We start from the raw sequence: 10474 nt of genomic DNA on the forward strand, positions 1-10474 counted from the left end.
TGTGTGGCCACCTACACAATTTTTTTTATTTTGATTCGATTCAAACATTCCGATCCAATTTTCCAATTAATTGGAATTTTTCAATCAGACTCTTTGAGGAATTGAAAATTGCGCGAAAGGTGGATCAGCGCAACACCAGGCCGCCTCCGAATGGCCTCCAATCAGAGATGCGCTGAGCCGACCCAGGAACTACAAACGCACCTTGAACCCAAACAGAAGCTCTGCATATACACCACCGTTTTTGGTCAGCTGCTCCCACTTAATAGCCATGCTTTTGGTGTATATGCAGAGCTTCTGTTTGGGTTCAAGGTGCGTTTGTAGTTCCTGGGGGGGCTCAGCGCATCTCTGATTGGAGGCCATTCGGAGGCGGCCTGGTGCTGCGCTGATCCACCTTGTGCGCAATTTTCAATTTTCGATTTTATTTGATTAGCCGCACCCAGGCTATGCATATACATAGGTTAGGATTTAGTTAGTGTTAGGTCCCCTCCCATGGAGGATTGACTTCTTCGCAGTGGGAGGGACGAGTACTTAATAGGTTGCATGCAAGCTGTTACAGGAAACTAACATCCTCCTCTAGTGGTAGACAGGTCATGTGTATGCTCGGTGTGTATTATATCCCACAAGTGGGGCTTGCACTCTTTTGCAGGTAGGCACTAGTCTGTTTTTAAGTAGCGCAGCTCATTTCCTTGCTATGTACTAATTTATTTCGTTTTTGGTCAGCTGCTCCCACTTAACAGCCATGCTTTTGGTGTATATGCAGAGCTTCTGTTTGGGTTCAAGGTGCGTTTGTAGTTCCTGGGGGGGCTCAGCGCATCTCTGATGGAGGCCATTCGGAGGTGGCCTGGTGTTGCGCTGATCCACCTTTTGCACAATTTTCGATTTTTCAATTTTACCTGGTAGCGCACCCAGGCTATGCATATACATAGGTTAGGATTTAGTTAATGTTAGGCCCCTCCCATGGAGGATTGACTTCTTCGCAGTGGGAGGGACGAGTACTTAATAGGTTGCGTGCAAGCTGTTACAGGAAACCAACATCCTCCAGTGGTAGACAGGTCATGTGTATGCTCGGTGTGTATTCGACCCCACAAGTGGGGCTTGCACTCTGTTTCAGGTTGGCACTAGTCTTTTTTTAAGTAGCGCAGCTCATTTCCTTGCTATGTACTAAGAATCTTTGAGGTACCACATACGTATTTTCCAGATTGCTGCAATTTCGAGATAAAAGATGGAAAAACTTCAAAAAAAATTGGTTGGCTAGAGAAAATCAAGAGAAAAAGTGAATAAATGAAGTTTTGTATGTACTGAATAGTTACATACAATGTTTTCTGATTGAATAAAAATTCACAATCCATCATACACCATACAATTCTTGATAAATCGGTCTGAATTTTCCAACATGTCCAATCTAAAAAAAAAGCGGGAATCGAAAGATTTCTTGAAAACAAATAAAAGCTTTCAATTTTTCAGGACAACTGAAGGCATTTATTGAATTGCTGTAAAATCGGATCTTTTAATTGTATGGTGTGTGCTACCTTAAGTCCTCCACAGGCCCTGGGTACTTGCTCCCCCTGTGACCCCCTGCATCTGCATGCGCTAAGGGCCCTGCAAGGGCCCCCAAATCAGAACAACATGTCAGCAAGTTTTTAACCCTTTCCACTTGGAGCCTTTTCCTAAAGGCAGTCGTTTCTGCTTGGAGTTTTTTTTTACAGAAATGTACTCTCCCTCCCAGTGTAACGTGGAGCGTAACATAGTAACATGGTATGTCTTATTTTAAAAAACACATTATAACGTTTAATTTAATACCTTATTTGGATAGTTTGGTATCTTCTATTGGCTGGTAGCAGAGAAGTTGGCCAAGGTATGGTACATTTTAAAGCAATTTCCTGGGTGTAATCCTGGCTTGCGTGAGCAGGTTTTGCAATAATAGGTGGTTTTACGCCTGCCACCCAGTGTCTTCATGTCACTACACACTGTGCAATCTTTGGTATTTCGATTGGGCATTACAGCAATGAAATGCTGGCTACCATTTCTTCTTTACATCCATTGCATAGGATGCCATTGCTCCTCTATGCAACTTTGCAAGCAATCTGCAAGAAGAAATCTGCAAGGAAAATGCAAGGAATCTTCAATGCATCTGCCACTTCCTGCCGGTGCTGATTGCGCACTTCCGGTTTCAGCCTCGGGGGTACTTCCTGTGTGGGCATGTAGTCTAAACATGCCGGGGTACACTAGGCGAGACAGATCGGGCATTGTTGGGGTACAGATGTGGGGTGCCTGCAAACCACCGCTATATTTATGTCCCGCTCTGCGGGACATACGTGCGCAACGCGAAAATAGCAATGTCGCCCATCCAATTAGAAGAAAATCCGTGCCGCAACAAGTCCGTCTGATCAATGTTTAGATTGGTTTTTGGCCAAAATCGCCCAAAAGGATATGCTGGAATGAATATCAGATCTGGACCTGCACTTCACTACCAGTTTGGGTAGGTGGGATGACCTGAGAGCACCCTGGAGTGAAACCATAAACCACAGAGACACCGGGAGCCCCAATAGTGTAGTATGTCAAACAACTGAAGCAAATGGTGGAGAAGAATGAGTACTCACAAAGGGAGGTTGCAGGCGGGCAACCAACCACTGTAGGCGGGTGCAGATGCACAATCCCGACTCAACTCGGTGTCCAGTCCAACTGGACGTGGTCGCTCTCTCGTTACAAAATAGCTCTAGATGGTTGTAGGGGTAGAAGAGTTCTGCTAAACTTTGGATGGGGCCACTCCCCCCCCCCCCCTGCTTTCTGCACCGGTAAACTGAAAACCGATGTTATTCATTTGGCTAGGTCACTCTTGAATGTGTTGTCCCCATGCAGGTAAAGTCAGACAGCAGTGAAGCACTGGGGAGCATTTTCTCTATTACATTAGCTTCAGTGATAACGTGCATGTTTTCACACAGACACACATTGTGCAGAAAATGCATACAGAATACCGACAGATGAGTGTGCTCCCAGCCTCAGCTTATTACACTCACTCTGTCCATCTCTGATGCAGCAGAACTGGCTCTGCAGACTCCTCCAGCATCACTACAGTACACAGCAGCACTTGGGGAGGGGAGGGGAGGAGAGGCTGGGCTCTGAAGACTCCTCCAGAATCACTACAGTACACAGCACTTGGGGGAGGGGTGGAGAGACTGGGGGCGGGGCTCTGCAGACTCCTCCAGCATCACTACAGTACACAGCACTTGGGGAGGGGTGGAGAGGCTGGGGGCGGGGCTCTGCAGACTCCTCCAGCATCACTACAGTACACAGCACTTGGGGAGGGGGTGAAGAGGCTGGGGGCGGGGCTCTGCAGACTCCTCCAGCATCACTACAGTACACAGCACTTAGGGGAGGGGTGGAGAGACTGGGGGCGGGGCTCTGCAGACTCCTCCAGCATCACTACAGTACACAGCACTTGGGGAGGGGTGGGAGAGGCTGGGGGTGGGGCTCTGCAGACTCTTCCAGCATCACTACAGTACACAGCACATGGGGAGGGGTGGGGAGGCTGGGGGCGGGGCTCTGTAGACTCCTCCAGCATCACTACAGTACACAGCACTTGGGGAGGGGTGGAGAGGCTGGGGGCGGGGCTCTGCAGACTCCTCCAGCATCACTACAGGATACAGCACTTGGGGAGGGGTGGAGAGGCTGGGGGTGGGGCTCTGCAGACTCCTCCAGCATCACTACAGTACACAGCGCATGGGGAGGGGTGGAGAGGCTTGGGGCGGGGCTCTGCAGACTCCTCCAGAATCACTACAGTACACAGCACTTGGGGAGGGGTAGAGAGGCTGGGGGCGGGGCTCTGCAGACTCCTCCAGAATCACTACAGTACACAGCACTTGGGAAGGGGTAGAGAGGCTGGGGGCGGGGCTCTGCAGACTCCTCCAGCATCACTACAGTACACAGCACTTGGGGAGGGGTGGAGAGGCTGGGGGCGGGGCTCTGCAGACTCCTCCAGAATCACTACAGTACACAGCACTTGGGGAGGGGAGGGAGAGGCTGGGGGTGGGGCTCTGCAGACTCTTCCAGCATCACTACAGTACACAGCACATGGGGAGGGGTGGGAAGGCTGGGGGCGGGGCTCTGTAGACTCCTCCAGCATCACTACAGGATACAGCACTTGGGGAGGGGTGTAGAGGCTGGGGGCGGGGCTCTGCAGACTCCTCCAGCATCACTACAGTACACAGCGCATGGGGAGGGGTGGAGAGGCTTGGGGCGGGGCTCTGCAGACTCCTCCAGAATCACTACAGTACACAGCACTTGGGGAGGGGTAGAGAGGCTGGGGGCGGGGCTCTGCAGACTCCTCCAGCATCACTACAGTACACAGCACTTGGGGAGGGGTGGAGAGGCTGGGGGCGGGGCTCTGCAGACTCCTCCAGAATCACTACAGTACACAGCACTTGGGGAGGGGAGGGAGAGGCTGGGGGTGGGGCTCTGCAGACTCTTCCAGCATCACTACAGTACACAGCACATGGGGAGGGGTGGGGAGGCTGGGGGCGGGGCTCTGTAGACTCCTCTAGCATCACTACAGTACACAGCACTTGGGGAGGGGTGGAGAGGCTGTGGGCGGGGCTCTGCAGACTCCTCCAGCATCACTACAGGATACAGCACTTGGGGAGGGGTGGAGAGGCTGGGGGCGGGGCTCTGCAGACTCCTCCAGCATCACTACAGTACACAGCGCATGGGGAGGGGTGGAGAGGCTTGGGGCGGGGCTCTGCAGACTCCTCCAGAATCACTACAGTACACAGCACTTGGGGAGGGGTAGAGAGGCTGGGGGCGGGGCTCTGCAGACTCCTCCAGAATCACTACAGTACACAGCACTTGGGAAGGGGTAGAGAGGCTGGGGGCGGGGCTCTGCAGACTCCTCCAGCATCACTACAGTACACAGCACTTGGGGAGGGGTGGAGAGGCTGGGGGCGGGGCTCTGCAGACTCCTCCAGAATCACTACAGTACACAGCACTTGGGGAGGGGAGGGAGAGGCTGGGGGCGGGGCTCTGCAGACTCCTCCAGAATCACTACAGTACACAGCACTTGGGAAGGGGTAGAGAGGCTGGGGGCGGGGCTCTGTAGACTCCTCCAGCATCACTACAGTACACAGCACTTGGGGAGGGGTAGAGAGGCTGGGGGCGGGGCTCTGCAGACTCCTCCAGCATCACTACAGTACACAGCACTTGGGGAGGGGTAGAGAGGCTGGGGGCGGGGCTCTGCAGACTCTTCCAGCATCACTACAGTACACAGCACATGGGGAGGGGTGGGAAGGCTGGGGGCGGGGCTCTGTAGACTCCTCCAGCATCACTACAGTACACAGCACTTGGGGAGGGGTGGAGAGGCTGGGGGCGGGGCTTTGCAGACTCCTCCAGCATCACTGCAGTGCACAGCATTTGGGGAGGGGAGGAGAGGCTGGGGGTGGGGTGTTGTACACAAGAGCCTGTTGCACACTGAATAGGGACTGTGTACCAATCTGTGTCTGCAAAACTTTGCATGATTCCTCATCAGTGGCTGAGCAGATGCAGTCATTAGATCAATTGTGCAGAGAGCAGAAAGTTTTTTCTCTCCCTGCCCTTAGGTGTCAGTCTCTCAGGACAGGGAAGGGAAGCTTCTTCCCCAACGGGGCCCCCCGCGGCTTCTGCCCCCACCCTGCAGCTGCATCCCTTGCAGGGTATTTTGTTACACCCCTGATTCTATGAAAATACTATGCACACATGATGCTCGGGCATTCCTCAACATGCATAGTGTGAATAATTCCCTGTACCATTCACCCTAAACAAAAATAGAAAAAGAGATTCATTGCTTAATAATCACCCATTTGGCCCCCCGAAAAAAATAAAAAAAAATAAAACTAAACTAGGCACTTGCCAAAGACTATCAGACAAACCTACCACCTCTCATCTGGCACTGTTACAAAACAGTATCTCTGAGATGAACAATCACCAGTGTAGTCCGAGGGTCTATCAGCCCCACCCCTGCAGCAGGCTCTGCTCCCACTTATGTTTCTGCATAGGCAAGCAAATAAGCAATGTTTTTGTTTGAAGATTTCCAGTCATCTGCAAGGAGGATTTCAGTGCTTATCAAGCAGCTGTACCAGACATATAACATCTTTGTATCTTCTCAGGACAAGCCCCGCAGAACATGGAAATGGGACAATTAACTTTATAAATGCTGGCAAAACACCTGCAAACCTGCTTCCATAGTTGTCAACATACATGGTTAAAGGATACCTCAGCTCTCGCTAATTTTCGAAATGGAGGGAGGGAGGCAAGTGTAGCAATTAGTCTTCACGCCCACTGCTCTCCCCGTTCTCCATTTCCCTCCATTATCTTGTCAAGGCTACAGGTCAGCCAGGCTCGGTGACGTGCCTGTCCTGTGACGTTCCTGTCCTGTGACGTGCCTGTCCTGTGACGTGCATCCTTGATCACACGTCTGTGGCTGGAAGAATATTACGCAGTCATGACATCACTGTGAATGCTCCATGTACACGTCCTCCTTTACCTCTTACATGTCAGTCTGGTGCCAGGTAGATTCAGCGATCCCAATAATCAGCACTGGGAAATGTGCTTGTTGGTATGCTTCTATTTATTCAGGATTTGCAGTGCAGTTTTCATCTGTGACTTTGAGCATCCTGCCCATCTTCTTCCCATCTCCAGCAAACAGGTCCCCTCAACATGAACCCCTTACTGGGGTGTGTACAGAGCATGGAGCAGCAGCGTGTGTACAGAGCATGGTGCAGCAGTGTGTGTACAGAGCATGGGTCAGCAGTGTGTGTTCAGAGCATGGTGCAGCAGTGTTTACAGAGCATGGAACAGCAGCGGGATGTGTGTGTACAGAGCATGGAGCAGCAGCGTGTGTACAGAGCATGGAGCAGCAGCGTGTGTACAGAGCATGGAGCAGCAGTGTGTGTACAGAGCATGGAGCAGCAGTGTGTGTACAGAGCATGGAGCAGCAGCGTGTGTACAGAGCATGGAGCAGCAGTGTGTGTACAGAGCATGGAGCAGCAGTGTGTGTACAGAGCATGGAGCAGCAGCATGTGTACAGAGCATGGAGCAGCAGCGTGTGTACAGAGCATGGAGCAGCAGCGTGTGTACAGAGCATGGAGCAGCAGTGTGTGTACAGAGCATGGAGCAGCACAGAGCATGGAGCAGCAGCGTGTGTACAGAGCATGGAGCAGCAGTGTGTGTACAGAGCATGGAGCAGCAGCATGTGTACAGAGCATGGAGCAGCAGCGTGTATACAGAGCATGGAGCAGCAGCATGTGTACAGAGCATGGAACAGCAGCATGTGTAAAGAGCATGGAGCAGCAGCATGTGTACAGAGCATGGAGCAGCAGCATGTGTACAGAACATGGAGTGTTGGTGGATCACGTCAAGTATAGAGATGGCCAGAACGGTTCCAGGCGAACTTCCGGTGGTTCGCGTTTGCTATGTAAGGCGAACTTTTGCGGAAGTTCAGTTCGCCCCCATAATGCTCCATTAGGGTCAACTTTGACCCTCTACATCACAGTCAGCAGGCACATTGTAGCCATTCAGGCTACACTCTCTCCTGGAGCGACTCCCCCCTTATAAAAGGCAAGCAGCGCTGGCTTTACACTCACTCGTGTGCCTGCAGTAATTAGAGAAGGGACAGCTGCTGGCAGACTCTCATAGCTAAAGATTAGTTAGGCTCTTGTAGGCTTGTTAGCTTGCTCCTGGCTGATTGTTATTGCTAAAATAGCACCCCTCAACAGCTCTTTTGAGAGCTAATGTTCTCCTGATGTGTTGCCCACTGACACTGCATTATACAGCCCTATCTGTTGCAGCTGGACCTTGGTAATTGTTATTACTGTGCCAGCCAGGCCCTGCCTAACTATCTATACTGGGACACCTACCTATGCCTACCTAACTACTGGGGCACCTACTTACCTATACGGGGACACCTACCTACCTATACTGGGACTCCTACCTATGCCTACCTACCTATACTGGGACTCCTATCTATGCCTAGCTACCTATACTGGGACTCCTACCTATGCCTAGCTAAGTACTGGGACACCTACCTATGCCTACCTACCTATACGGGGTCTCCTACCTATGCCTAGCTAACTACTGAGGCGCCTACCTACCTATACTGGGACTCCTACCTATGCCTACCTACCTATACTGGGACTCCTACCTATGCCTAGCTAACTACTGGGACACCTACCTATGCCTACCTACCTATACTGGGCCTCCTACCTATGCCTAGCTAACTACTGAGGCACCTACCTATGCCTATCTACCTATACTGGGACTCCTACCTATGCCTACCTACATACAAGAAGATAATAAGGTCGTTGCTTCATTGTGGACAGACCAAATTCGATCAGCTGGACACTCAGTCACTGTTGTTCTGTCATTCAGCTACCTCAGCCCGACCATATGGGCTTGAAAACCGCCATGGCCTGCACTCTCGCCATGGTGCGCACCAGTCCAGCACGGCACGGTGCATTACACAGTGAGTTTGGTGTGTCAGTGTGAAGCAGAACTCTAATTACACTCCCCGAATGATGTATACACATGCAAGATGTTTTAAAGCACTTTAGGCCTGCAATTTAGCATTCAATGTGATTTCTGCCCTTAAAACGCTGCTTTGTGTCAATTCCAGATTTTTCCCCGGGACTTTTGGCATCTATCCCACTCATCCATGCAAAAACTCAGATGTTAGACCCCTTGAAACATCTTTTCCATCACTTTTGTGGCCAGCATAAGTGTTTCTTTTTTTCAAAGTTCGCCTCCCCATTGAAGTCTTTTGCGGTTCACGAAAGTTCGCGTGAACCAAACCTTTCGCGGAAGTTCGCGAACCCAGTTCGCGAACCAAAAATCGGAGGTTCAGGCCATCTCTAGTGAAGTATGTGATCAGGTTGAGGGTGGCAGCAACAGCAGGAAGCTTTCCCACCCTGGTCAGAGATGTCTTCCCTGTGTTCGCACGCAGGAAAGTTTTGACACAGCAACAGGCAAACAGAGTTTTTGATTATTTATATCAGGAACCCTCTACCCAGTGTGAGGAACTTGAAGCTAGTGGCAGCAGCACCAGTAGTGGTCAGGTTCCTCATGACCAGAACCCGACCGCAGCTGCTTCTCTTGACGAGGTTGCTTCCTCCCAGTACTCTCCTCCAGAAGTAAAGCACACCTACATCGATGAGAGAGATGTGCAGAAGGATTGGTAGGTAGGAGGCATTGGAGGAGACCATGGGACCAAGCTCCCAAGAAGTGGTGGGTTCTGTGGTGACAGAAATGGCCCCTGTGTTTTGTTCTTCCAGTAGTAATCCATCACAACTGGGAGCTTATGTCACCACCAATCTACATCACCACCAGTCAACTACAGAGGTGTTTGGTGGCCAGGTGGAGGGTCCAGAAGAGTCACTTATGGGTTCCAGTGATTTGGTTGAACTGGATGATGTTTTGGATGATGAGGCGGCTGATCCACCGTGGTTGCCATCTGCTGGGTTAAGCACTAGCAGGCATGAGCAGCATGGAGAAACAGAGCAGATGGTTGGCCAGCAGCCTACAAGTGCTTTCCCGTCTGTCAATACCCACCAGTCCACTGCTGAGCATCGACGTGCTAGAACAGGTCGCATCACTCGCACCACTGCTCCACGTGCACACACGTCCCCTGCATGGAATTATTTTACGGTTCTGGAAGAGGATGAATCCAGGGCAGTCTGTTCTGTGCCATAACTCGGTGAGCAGAGGCAAATCGGGCACTGGGTTCGGCACTTCAGGGCTGATAAGCCATCTGCGCAACCACCACAGACGGGAGTTCGAATATGTAAATAATTTCAATAAGATGGGTGGAGGAAAAGCAACAGCAACAGGCCCCTCCTCTTCTTTTTCTACCCGCCCTGTCCCTATCCAACCTTCTCAGTCCCATTCCGGTTCAAATTCCTCTGCATGCCAGGCTGGAAGAGGACTCCAGACCTCGGCAAGCACCTCATCATCACCCTTGTTGGTTTCCTCTGAATCACCAGTGTCCAGCGTCAGGCCTCTGTGCCAGATGTTGCAGAGGAAGCGGATGCTTCCTGCAACTGATCCGTTTGTTGTGAAAAATAATGCACTCCTGGCAAGGCTGTTGGGCCAACAGCTGCTGCCCTACTAGTTTGTGGACTGTACCCCCTTCCACAGACTGATGAACAGTGTTGCTCCATACTTGTAGCAATCACTGCGCATACTTAATTCCCTGTAAAATCATAAAATGCACATAGTGCCCAGTACTGCTTATATCAAGCTATAGCTATTATCCCGTGCCGCACACCTGGGGGTAGTGCCACCACCTTATGAGGGAAATAAAACAAGTTCCCCCTTCGTGCTTGCACTCACCGGAAGAGCGTCTTGCTCTATTGCATATCACACCACACTGCTTTGCCAGCCAAGGAGAATACAGCGGATGTAAAACATAAATCCATTTAATGGGATAACAACCTCTTGCAGGCTTACAGATCGA

Source organism: Hyperolius riggenbachi, chromosome 4 (genome assembly GCF_040937935.1).
Source record: "Hyperolius riggenbachi isolate aHypRig1 chromosome 4, aHypRig1.pri, whole genome shotgun sequence".
Taxonomy (NCBI): Eukaryota; Metazoa; Chordata; class Amphibia; order Anura; family Hyperoliidae; genus Hyperolius; species Hyperolius riggenbachi.